At 46.7% G+C, this 13,271-nt stretch overlaps 1 pseudogene; it reads right to left on the reverse strand.

Moving 5' to 3' along the window:
- Positions 1-516: 516 nt before the first annotated feature.
- LOC140717850 (uncharacterized) overlaps positions 517-13,271 on the reverse strand; it is a 43,497-nt pseudogene continuing 30,742 nt past the window's right edge.

The raw sequence follows: 13,271 nt of genomic DNA on the forward strand, positions 1-13,271 counted from the left end.
GTCACCACACCAGCATGTTCCAGACAAACCGGCATCCCTGAAATGCAGCTTTCTGGACTGATGTATCAATATAGGTGTTCTTTGCTAGGCAGGTACACAGCCGATTGGAAACGGCACTGAAGAAGATCTTCGCCTCGACACACAGCAGGGAGATGATGCCCAATTGGTATATCTAGGTGGCGTTTTCCTCCTTAGGGATCCACACCGCTTCAGCCACTCTCCACAGTTCTGGGATCTTTCCCCTTCTCCAGAGGACACGCAGCATCTTCCACAGACGTAGCAGGAGCTTGTGCAATTCTTGTACACTTTGTACGATGTGCTGCTTGGTCCTGGAGCCGGGCTTGCCCTCGCTTTGCGGATGAACTCTCTGACTTCCTTTACCTGCAGCTGACATGTCGAACTGCACATGCGGTTCGGGGGGGGGGGGGGGGGTCTATTAGGATGTTGCACTCTCCTAAACTCCTGCTCTTTGTCAGGATCAATGTAAATTTTCTTCAAATGTTGATCTACGTCTTCCTACGAACAGGCCAGTTTCCCACTGCGCCTCTGCCCCAGTAACTCCTCGGTGAATCTGAAGGGGTTAGCGATAAAGGCAGCACGTTTTCGGGCCCTCTCACAACGCCACCTCCGATGCCACTCTGCCGGAGGAGGCCCTTGATCTTCTTTCGTAGTATTCACTTCAGCTGGGTCAGGCTGATGCGCTCCTCTTCTCCTGCCTCACCGTCAGACTGAGCTGCGCGTCCTCCCTCCCTTTCGGGCACCACTGAAGGTATATTTCCTTTAGTTTCATCGTAGCTTCTGTGGCAGTCCTCCTCTCAGAGGACACAGATTAGTTTGCCAGTCCGTTCTGACCCTGTCGCTGTCTCTTCGGGCTGTCACTGACTCTCCAGTCGTCCCCACTCTTCTCGTGGTTGTCACGCACACTTTGCTAGCTGTCGCTGATGAACTCAGGGTATAAGCTGTGTACGTACATCTACTGATGCCTCTGGAAACACCTTCAGTGATGTCCCTGGAATCATCGGGTGTTTCGGGAATATGATTCATAAATAAAGATACTGAATTAAATTGATCAAAATCCATAGCTGTAATAATCATTTATGTGAACAAAGGATTGTGGCCTGAATACTTTTTTCGAGGTACAGTACTATAACTTCACTCGATCCATACTTCCCAGATCCTGTCTATGATAATGAAATTAATGACATGGCCTTTATTTCCAGACTAAACATATTAGTTCCTACTCGGAACTAATTTGAAACAATTCCTGTTCTCTGCTGACGATTTTCAAAGTGCTATTCCACTTCCACTTTACTCCACCTTCTGTCCAACATCCAGGGAGACAATTTATGTACTGGCACAGAACGCTTTGCTGGACGCATTCCAAAAATTCCATCTCCAATCATTATACACAAAGGCAATCCGCTTATAATCTTTCAAAATATAATACTTTAAAACTTCGCAGCTTTGTTGTCAAACCAAAGCCCTCTTGTTTTGCATCACCCCCTTCCTGCAGAAACAACTAAGCCTCACGTTATCCATGCCACTTATGGTCTTATATACATGCCTCAAATCATTCCTCGATCTACATTCCAAGGCAGAAGCAACTTTTTTTTTAATAACGGCCCCCAATTCCAGCAACAATCTGCTGAATCTGTCCTGCATTTTTTTTTTAATAATTTAATACCAATATTTCTCTAGAGGATTGAAGAAGTTTATACGGACTACTCCGAGAAACATCTCAGCCACGTGCTACTTAACTGCAACAACATTCCTTATTCGTTTATTCACTCAGTGCCCTGACTGATGAAGGCGTTCGGCTGAACCTGATGATCTTCATCACGGTATCTACTTGTGACACGCGTTCATTGAACTGTGCACTTGCACTCCTCGGCCCCTCTGCACCATAACACTCCCCGGGGCTCCAGCCTACACTGTATAAATCCTGCACTGGTTTCATTTCCCACAATGCTGTGCTTCACATGTATCTGTATTGAAGGTCGTTGGCGATTCCTCAGCACACACTGCTAGATCACCCCCTTGCACTTTTATATCGCTGCCTACACGATCTACACTGCTGCTTATTTTAGTATCATTTGCAAACTAAGTACGCCTTCTACTTTCACATCCAAACCATTCATAAAGAGCGCAAACAGCACATTGAATTGAATTTAATTGTGTTGAATTGAATTGAATTGAATTGTCTTTATTTCTTGTATCCTTCACATGATAAGTACGAACCTTTACGTTACGCTTCGTCTAAATGTGCAATGTATAATTTATAGTAATTTGCAATTTAAAGAATGATACTTATGTGAGAATGCTGTCTTGGATTGCAGTTCAGGATTTAATGCCATAGTTCCATCTAGTCTGGACAAGAAGCTCTGAGACCTCAGCCTTGACCCTGTCTTGTGCATCTGGATCCTGGATTTCCTGTCAGATCACCAGCATGTTGTAAGAGAGGGCTCCCTAATTTCAAACCCTCTGATTCTCAATACGGGAGCCCCACAGGTCTGCTCACTGAGTCCCCTCCTTTACTCCCTGTACACCAATGTCTGAATCGCCACCCACTGCTCCAATATACCAATTACTTGCTACAGGGGCACAATCGGGAGCATCCTGACTGGCTGCATCACTGCCCGATGTTCAAACTGTACCTCCCTTAATTGCATGAGTCTGCAGAGAGTGGTGCGGACAGCCCAGCGCATCTGTAGTTGTGAACTTTCCATGATTCAGGACATTTACAAGGACAGGTGTGTGTAGTATCATTGAGGACGCAAGCCTTTCCGACCACAATCTATTCCAGTGGCTACCATCCGGGAAGCGATACCGCAGCATAATAGCTTCGTCCAATAGGCTCCGGGACAGCTTCTTCCCCAGGGCATTAGACTAATAAGCTCACGCTGATTTAGTGCACATTATAATACGTTGAATGTTCTTTTTTTAATAAATTATTATAAATTACCATGATTGCACATTGCACATTTGGACGGATACGTAACGTAAAGATTTTTACTCCTCATGTATGTGAAGGATGCAAAACATAAAGTCAATCCAATTCAGTTCAGTTCAATACAAATTCAGTTCCCAGCACTGATCCCAGCCTCTGTCCACAGATCTCCAGTTACAGTAACAGCCTTCAACCATTGCTTTCTGTTTGCAATCTCCACCGAGCCTAAATGCTCTGGATGAGCCCACCATGAAAGGCCTTGTTGACAGCTTTTCAAATTCGATTAATACAATATCCACAGTCCGGCCCTCATCAATCAACCATTTTACATAAAACATATGATCAGGTTAGTAAACTATAATCTCACCCACACAAAGCCATGTTGGCTACCCTGAAAAAAAATGCCTTTGCCCATGTGAGTTGATTCTATGAGTAAGAAATAATATAAAGATTAATGCACGAGTCAACCATTTCCTGGATTTTGTCTATTGCCTTGTTAAACAGGGAAACACTATTGGCTCATCAACAGTCCTCTGCAAAAACCTATGTGTAACATGCTGTAGGGTTTCACTAATAATGCAATAGTTTCTCAGTAGCTGCAACGTTTGGGTTATGACTCGAAATAACAGGGTTAGGAATGTTGTTCCTTCTTGTGAGCTGGAAGCGAGACTTCCGCGGTTGTTTTGGCCGGGGAGAGATGAGGAGAGAAGACGCGAATGGAGAGATTTGGTAGACCACCGGATGGGTTGGACTTGGAGCGAGAGCCTGAAGGGCAGCGACGATCGAAAGAGGTTGATGGTGGTCAATCGACTTGTCGGTGAGCTCCAACATTGTGTAACAAACTGTTTCAAACGATTAGCCTCTTTTGTTTGTTCGTTTGTTTTTACTAACCATATAGTCAAAGTAAGAACCATAAAGCCTAATCGTTTAATCGCATATTGTGTATTGTTTGTTATTTCCGTACTGAATTGTAACAGGGGACACATCGCGCAGCATCCACCCAAACGAGATTTCTTCAGCTTGGCCAGGCAGGGGGTTATCACCCCTATATTAAGCCGCTGGCTAAAGAGAGAGTCACCTGTGCAATTAAAACGAATCTACAAATATCTCCAGGAAGGCCACTGAAATCTGCTATCTTGCCTCATTCACCCAGTAATCTCTGATGTATCCCATCCAGTCTGGTGAGAGCTCCAACGCTCCCACCAGCTTGCTATAAACATGCCGTGGAATATCCACGTATCCTCCTGAAATTTCTTTACTGCGTCACTTTCAGTTTGAGGAATATTGACATGAACTAAACATCTGGTGCTTTGCCCAAAACCTCTGGAACCAGGCATACGTTCTGTTCTCTGCCCCTGAGATGTTTCACTTTCCTACCTTCCCTGTGATGTCCTTCTTGTTTTTAATGTATGATCAAAGTGCCTTGTTATTCCCCCAGTCTTGCTCTGCAAAATCATTCCCCCCCCCCAGCCTCATTCCGTACTACTGATTCTCAGAAGAACTTGCATATTGTTGAATATTCATCAATGGCCTTGTCTAATTTCTCCTTAGCGAATAGTCCTTATGGTTCCTTTTCCATTTTGACTGAATTTGCAACATTCCTGAACAGATCGACTGTCAATAAATCCCAGAGGTCAGATGTACGTTTACCCAATAACAACAGTTCCCAATCTCTACTCTCCCAATTTCCTGCCAAACACAGTTCTCATTAGCTTGCCCTTTGTTTAGTAAATGCCCCCCAGATTGTGTGCTTATCTACGGATGACTGTTTTCAAAATAGTCTCTCACAGAAATTCCTCAGCTGCAAGACTCATGCCCCAATGCAAGGTCACTTAAATGTCTCTAATGTATCTGCTTCTAACACTACCCCTAGCTGTGAATTCCATTCATTTTCTGAGAGTGAAAAAAGAACCTATGGCACCCCGCACTGCTATGCATTCCTCCAATCACCTTAAAATTACACCCCTCCCCTCTTTTCCGCCACTTCCACCCGAAGAAAAATGTTTTGGCTGTCTAATCGATACATGCCTTCCATCATCAAGTCAAGTCATCGCTTTTGATTGTAATTTCCACCATAAACTGCTGGCGCAGTACCTAGTAAAAACGAAACAACGTTCCTCCAAGACCATGGTGCTACATAAAACAACACACAAATACACCAGACTAAGTGAGATAACACAAGGCCGCATTAGACTCCGTAAGACAACACAAGATCTACACTAGACTACAAACCTACACAGGACTACATAAAGGGCACAAAACAGTACAGCGTAGTTCAATAATTGATAAATAAGACAATAATCACAGTAGTGGACAAATTTCAATATAATAATAAATGATGTAGATGTCAGTCTAGACGATGAATATGAAGGATTCTGATGGCTTTGTGGAAGAAACTGTTGCACAGTCTTAGTCGTGAGAGCCTGGATATTTGGTAACTTTTCCCAGATGGCAGGAGGGAGAAGAGTTTTTTAAGGGGTGCCTGGGGTCCTTCACAATGCTGTTGCCTTTACGGGTGCAGCGTGAGGTGTAAATGTCTGTATTGGCGGGAAGAGAGACCCCGACGATCTTCTCAGCTTACCTTCACTATCCGCTGCAGGGTCTTGTGATCCGAAACGATGCAGTTCCAGAATCAGGCCGTGATGCAGCTGCTCAGGATGCTCTCGGTACATCCTCTGTAGAATGTGGGGAGGACGTGGGTGGGAGATGGACTTTTCTCAGCCTTCGCTGAAAGTAGAGACACTGATGTGCTTTCTTGGTAATGGAGGTGGTGTTGAGAGACCAGGTGAGATTCTCCGTCAGGTGAACACCAAGAAATTTGGTGCTCTTAACTATCTCTACTGAGGAGCGATCGATGTTCAGCGGAGAGCGGTCGCTCCGTGCCTTCCTGATGTCAACAAACATCCCTTTTGTTTTGTTCACTTTCAAAGGCAGGTTGGCTTTGCATCGCCCTGTTAGCTGCTGCATCTCCTCTCTGTATGCTGACTCGTCGTTCTTGCTGATGAGACCCACTACGGTCGTGTCATTGGCAAATATGATGATGTAGTTCGAGCTGTGTGTTGCAGCACAGTCATGGGTCAGCAGAGTGAACAGCAGTGGAGTCAGCACACAGCCCTAGGTTGCTCAGGTTGATGGTGTTGGAGATGCTGCTTCCGATCCGGACTGACTGAGGTCTCCCAGTCAGTCCGCATCTTGTATACCTCTTTCAAGTCACGTCTCATCCTGCTCCCTCCAAAGAGAAAACTGCTCCCCTCCTCAACATGTCCACACAAGACATGCTTCATAAAGTATAACGTTCAATGTAAATTTACTGTCAATGTTTACACGTGTCACCACATACTACCCTAAGATTCATCTTCTATTTGTCGTTCACATCTAGTTCCATGGTGTAATGGTGAGCACTCTGGACTCTGAATCCAGCGATTTGTGTCTCGGTAGAACCTATTTCATACACAATTATACACACTGGATTATCTGACAATTTTAGTCAGTCCTCCATGAGAGGGCGCATCCCGAGACCACGCTTTTCACGCCTTTGTGTCAGAAGGCCCTACAAAACGATTGAGTACGACTGTCGCTGACGGAGGATACAGTATTTTCGAAATTCGAAGACAACGTGATGACTATAGTTTATATTATTCTCCTTCAGTTCTTTCTTGTTGGTGTCACGGTTATTTTTATTGGGGGGCGTGGTTGGGATTTGAAGTCCAATATTCCTGTTGGCGTTTTCAGGTGTGAGTGATCATAGCAGATGAATGTGTTTCTGAGGAGCTGGAGCAGGGGCAGAGTTTCAAGATTCTGGATCATAGATTCATGAAGTCATAGAAAAGTACAGCACAGAAACAGGCCCTTTGTTCCATATAGTCCGTGCTACATCATTTAAACTGCCTAATCCCATCGACCTGCACTGGGACCATATCGCTCCATACCCCTACATGACCGCACCTATCCGAACTTCTCTTAAATATTGAAATCAAACTTGAATGCACCACTCATTCTGTCAGCTCGTCACAACACTCTCACATCCATCTGAGTGAAGAAATTTCCTTTTCTGTTCTCCTTAAACTTTTACCTTTCACCCTTAACTCATGACTTCTGGTTGCAGTCACTCCCAAACCCTAGGAAAAAGCCCGCTTGTATTTACCCAGTCACTGGGACTTCATCTGTGCAGGGGTCATCTATACCAAAGGGATGGTTTGCATCTTCACTGGAAGCGTGTGGTGGTCAGTATCCTGAGGTTCATTGCTGTTTCTTCATCACACACTTTCTGGCAAACGATCATCGCAATTGGCAAACAAGAGAAAATCTGCAGATGCTGGAAATTTTAGCAACAAACACAAAATGCTGGAGAAACTTCATAGGTCAGGCAGCATCTCCAGAAAAAAAAAAACTTCTTCCATAAATGCTGCCTGGACTGCTGAGTTTTTCCAGCAATTTGTGTGGGTTGACCATCGTACGTAATAGTCTGTAACTTCCCTTTGGATTTGAAGAAAGTTCGATGTGGCTGAACCGAGGCGAGGCGGCGGATTCTTTGCTGAGAGCGAGGAGGACACAAGCTTCGATCGATGCCAGCGCTCTGCTGAAGGCCAAATGGAGGTGACGAGTTATGGGCAAGATTTAGTCTGTGTTTTACTTTGGTAACAACGTTAGATCTGTGAAGGGAGCACTGGTCTTAACTGCCCAGAGAAATTACACTTGCCAATGGAACTGTTTTGAACGCTGGCATTAAATTTCTTATAATGGACTGCTGAATCTTCATCTCTGAAGCTGCTTCATGAGGATGAGCATGAAGTCTGTTATTGCAACTACGGCGTAATCGATCAGATTTAGGTAACTGTACGTACAATACCTATGTCACCAGTGATATCACAATTTCTGTTGATGGCACTGACAGATTCGGCTGGCAGGCCTACTGTATTTATTGTCCCAGGGTATTCCCTTTCCTTATAAATGGTGTCTCTAGTCTGAACAAACGGTGTCAAGGGGTAATTACAATTTGGCGTATGTAGTACCAAATAGATACCATCTGCCAGCGTTGAAGGATGAAGGAGATTGAGCAACGGTACTGGATTGTAGCGTTCCTGTTCTGGGACCGTGGATAGGCAGAAAAAGCCAGAGAAAGCAGGATCTCCCGGTGGCCAGACATTTTAATTCCACGTCCCATTCCCATTCTGAGATGTCTATCCACGGCCTCCTGTACTGTCAAGATGAAGCCACACTCAGGTTGGAGGAATAACACCTTATATACCGTCTAGGTAGCCTCCAACCTGATGGCATGAACATTGTATTCTCTAGCTTCCGTTAATGCCCCTCCTCCCCTTCTTACCCCATCCCTGATTTATTTATATCCCTCTCTTTTTTCTCACTCTGCCCATCACTTTTTTGCCTGTTCTCCATCTCTCTCTGGTGCTCTCATCCCCCTTTCTTTCTCCCTAGGCCTCCCGTCCCATGAACCTTTCCCTTATCCAGCTTTGTATCCCTTTTGCCAATCACTTTTCCTGCTCTTATATTCAGCCCACCCCCTCCGGTCTTCTCCTATCGTTTCAGGTTTCCCCATCCCCTTCCTACTTTCAAATATCTTCCTATCTTGTCTTTTGGTTCGTCCTGACGAAGAGTCTCGGCTCGAAACGTCGACAGTGCATCTTCCTTTAGATGCTGCCTGTTCTGCTGCGTTCCACCAGCATTTTGTGTGTGTTGCCAGTATAAACTGTGTCCGCCACACTTCTCTCCGGGATCCTGCAACAGACGCTCTTTGTAAACCTGCCCGGCTCGGTGTCCTGCAAAAACAAACACGAGGAGACTGGGACTAAACATGGATTTCCCCCCGGTATGGGGAGAAGAGGCAGGAATGCACATCACCGCCAGCTTCTTCCCACCCCGCCTTCACCGCCCCACCTACCCCAGCCCGGGAATAGCTTCTCTCTACCCACTCACTCGCATTCCGAGCTCAGTCGTTGTTACACTCCGCTTCTTTCTCGCAACCGCCATCTCCGGAGTCAGTGCCGATCTCTGAGCCTGTCTGTAGAGCTGCTCTCAGAGCGATACGCTGCTGGTGGAAGGAGGACACCAGTAGCGCCCTACTCCCGGGCCCTGGAGCTCTCCATTCCCAACTGCTGTAAAACCGCTTCCGGGCATGTGTTCTGCTGTCCTCAGGTCAAGGGGCGAAACGACGCTGCGCATGCTCTCATGTTCGAATGACGTCATAGAGTGAAACATCGTCGTTTCTTCCCTCAGTTCACTTTCTGAGCGTCTGTTCGGAGGGACCGAGGCTGCGGGAGGGTCAGTGTGGATTTGAACCGGGCATTAAACATATTGCCCACTTGGCATCTTCCTTTCCAAAGTGTTTCAGCTGTTCTCCCTGCATTCTACAGTCACTCGGACACACTGAGGGAATCGGCATTTGTGCTGGGAAGTGTGTGAGTTTATATCTCACAGCAACAGTCCCTATTTAATGTTTCGAAGTGACGGAATCGGTGACCGAGTGTAACGCCGAACGGCTCTCGATTATAGACCTGTTCATGGATTACTAGAGAAAAGGTGCTGAACACAACGTTCTCGAAAAACTCTCCCGTCCCGGGCTATGTTCCGACTGGGTTGTTTTATATTCTAAACGATCACTTCAACACAGTTTGTTTTATTCAGAAAATTCTCCTGTATTTCTAGCTTTAATTTCCAGCAGGAAAAAGGTCGCCGCGACAGGGAATCGAACCCTAGTCAACCGATTGATTGGAGGGGAGATTAACCACCACACTAATGAGGAAAAAAAGGAGGTTATGGAATCTGTCACACGGATTACAAACAAGAGAAAATCTGCAGATGGCGGAAATCAAACTAATGCACACAGAATGCTGGAGGAACTCAGCAGTCCAGGCAGCATCAATGGAAAAGAGTAAACAGTCGACGTTTCTGTCTGAGGCCCTTCATCAGGGCGATTATACGGATGTCAGGGTATAAGAGAGCTCACAGAGTCACTTTGATGTCTGTTTGTTGAGTGTAGAGCAGGCGCCTTTCACCCACCCCCTCTCACCATGTGACTGGAGGGGTCACAGGATTCTTTCGCGATTCAGTCAGTTAATGAGTTCAATGACTGGCCAAAGGAAGGGCTCCCATTAATGTCCAACTGAGTGTTCTTTCAATTGCTGAAACATTTCTAATCAGGGTTTGTTTTCTTCTTCGCTGATGCGTGAGGTAAGGAAACATTTCTAGCTCCGCCTCTCTCAAGAGTCGATTTGCTCCCCAAATTTCATCAGTATGTGGACTTTGCAACGAGACGGGAGAACGCGTCGTACCTAGTTTATACAAATACCCCCGACGCGTACCGGGCGGAGCCCCGCCCCCACCTCGGTTACTCAGACCACATCTCTGTTATGCTAATCCCAGCATACAGTCCGCTCGTCAGGCGCTCCAGACCAGTTCAGAAGTAGGTGAAAACCTGGCCAGCAGGAGCCATCTCTACTCTTCAAGACAGTTTTGAGCAAACTGACTGGCACATGTTCAGGGAGGCTGCAACTGATGGCGACTCTACCAACTTAGAAGAGTACAAGGCAGCAGTGACTAGCAAGTGCATTGATGATGATACCCTGCCCAAGACCATCACTATACGCTCTAACCAGAAGCCATGGATGACCGTGGAGGTGAGTGCGCTGCTGAGGACCCGTGACTCCGCCTTCCCAGCAGGCGACGAGGCAGCCCTAGCAACAGCAAGATGAAAACTGTCCCGGGCCGTCAGAGGGGCAAAGCGTGCACACACACAGCGAATCCACAGCCAGTTCCAGGACAGCGGCTTACGCGGCGCATGTGGAAGGGCATCCAGGATATCACCAATTACAGGACATCACCTGACTGTGCGGGTGATGCCTCCCTCCCAGATGGGCTGAATAACTTATACGCCCGTTTTGAGGTGGAAAATTGGCGTTACGGCGAGTAAGTCCACCCATCCCCCTCCGCCTACAAATGACCAGGTGCTGTGTCTCACCTTGGTCGATGAGAAGAACCCTGAGCAGGGTCAACACACGGAAGGCTGCTGGACCAGACAACATTCCTGGTAGAGTGCTCAGAAGATGTGCAGACCAGCTAGCAGATGTTCTCACTGTCATCTTCAACATCTCCCTCAGCAGCACCCCGTTCCAACGTGCTTCAAATCCGACACCATCGTTCCCGTGCCGAAACAGTCTTCAGTGTCCTGCCTAAATGACTGCCGTCCCGTTGCACTCACGTCCATCATCATAGCGTGTTTCGAGAGGCTCGTCATGAAGCATATCAGGACCCTGCTGCCCCTCTCACGGGGTCTCCTGAAGTTTGCGTACCGTCCCAACCGTTCAACAGACGATGGCATTGCCATGACCCTCCACCTGGCCCTGACCCACCTCGACAAAATAGACACATACGTTCAGATGCTGTTCATAGACTTCAGTTCAGCATTCAACACAATCATCCTTCAGAAACTGATTGGAAAGCTGAGCCTACTGGGCCTGAACACCTCCCTCTGCAACTGGATCCTAGACTTCCTGACTGGGAGACCTCAGTCAGTCCGGATCCGGAGCAGCATCTCCAACACCATCACACTGAGCACGGGAGCTCCCCAGGGCTGTGTGCTCAGTCCACTGCTGTTCACTCTGCTGACCCACACAGCTCGAACCACATCATCAAGTTCGCCGATGACACGGCTGTGCTGGGTCTCATCAGCAAGAACGACGAGTCAGCTTACAGAGAGGAGGTGCAGTGGCTAACGGACTGGTGCAGAGCCAACAATCTGTCTCTGAATGTGAACAAAACAAAATAAATGGTTGTTGACTTCGGGAGGGCACTGAGCGACTACTGCCCGCTCAACATTGACGGCTCCTCGGTAGAGATCGTTAAGAGCACTAAATTTCTTGTTGTCCAACTGGCGGAGAATCTCACCTGGTCCCTCAACACCAGCTCCATAGCAGAGAAAGGCAAGCAGCGTCTCTAATTTCTGCGACGGTTGAGTAAAGTCCAACTCCCACGAAACACCCCCCCCTCCCCAACTTCATCACATTCTACAGGGGTTGTATTGTGAGCATCCTGAGCAGCTGCATCAATGCCCGGTTTGGAAATTACACCATCTTGGATCGCAAGAATTTGCGGTGACTAGTGAGGTTAGCTGAGAAAACATCGGTGTCTCGCTTCCCGCCATCACGGACATTTACACCACAGACTGCATCCGGAAAGCAAACAGCATTATGAAGGACCGCACGCACCCCTCATACAAACTCTTCTCTCTCCTGCCGTCTGGGAAAAGGCACCGAAGCATTCGGGCTCTCACGACCAGACTATGTAACAGTTTCTTCCCCCAAGCTATCAGACTCCTCAATACCCAGAGCCTGGACTGACACCTTACTGCCCTATTGTCGTCTTTATAATGCATTGTAATGCCTGCACCGTTTTGTGCACTTTATGCAGACCTGGGTAGGTCTGTAGTCTAGTGTAGTTGTTTTTTCTGCCTTGTTTTTTTTTACGTAGTTCAGTCTAGTTTTTGTACTGAGTCATGTAACACTATGGTCCTGAAAAACGTTGTCTCATTTTTAATATGTACTGTACCAGCAGTTATGGTCGAAATGACAATAAAATTGACTTGAATTGACTTGCTTTTCCCTGCAGTCCGAACACAGAGTGTTGCGTTTCTCCGGTCTGTGGGAATGACGCGACATCCAGTGGTCGGAATAGGAACAACAACGGAGTGAGGACAGATCCTTCAGAAAACAGCTCAGAAACTGATAATCGAGTTACAGAACTGAATCTTATAGCAAAGGAGACGGTTCACTGCCCGAATCTCCATTCGATCATGAGGCGATTGCGGTATAGTGATCAGCATAGCTGCTTTCTAACCATTAGACCTGAGTTCGATTCTCGGCCATTTAAAAATCTACAATTTCATGCTATAAAAATAACCTCTTTCGGAGCACTATGAACATGGAACTCTTGGGACCAAGTCGACCAGTCACACTAATTCATGGGCGATTTTCTGTGAGTCTAAGCGTTTTATTAATTATCATTCATTGTAGTAGATCAGAGATTGAATTCATATCCTTTATCTGGGATGAAACCAACTGAACTGCGATTGAACGATCGAGGACCCCACATTAAATGAAAAACACAACATTAGTTGCGGCCAGTCCGTTAGTTCCAAGGACTCCGCTCGAGGAAACACACACTTTCTGGTCAACTGGAACAGACAGATTTCTGACCAAAGACACCCCACATCCCGGATATTCTCTCCTTTCCCCTGTTCCATCGGGCGGAAAGCACAAACGCCTGAACGAACGTATTACAGTCTCATGGATAGTTTCAGTCCCGTTGTTTT

The sequence above is a fragment of the Hemitrygon akajei genome, chromosome 28 (assembly GCF_048418815.1).
Source record: "Hemitrygon akajei chromosome 28, sHemAka1.3, whole genome shotgun sequence".
Taxonomy (NCBI): Eukaryota; Metazoa; Chordata; class Chondrichthyes; order Myliobatiformes; family Dasyatidae; genus Hemitrygon; species Hemitrygon akajei.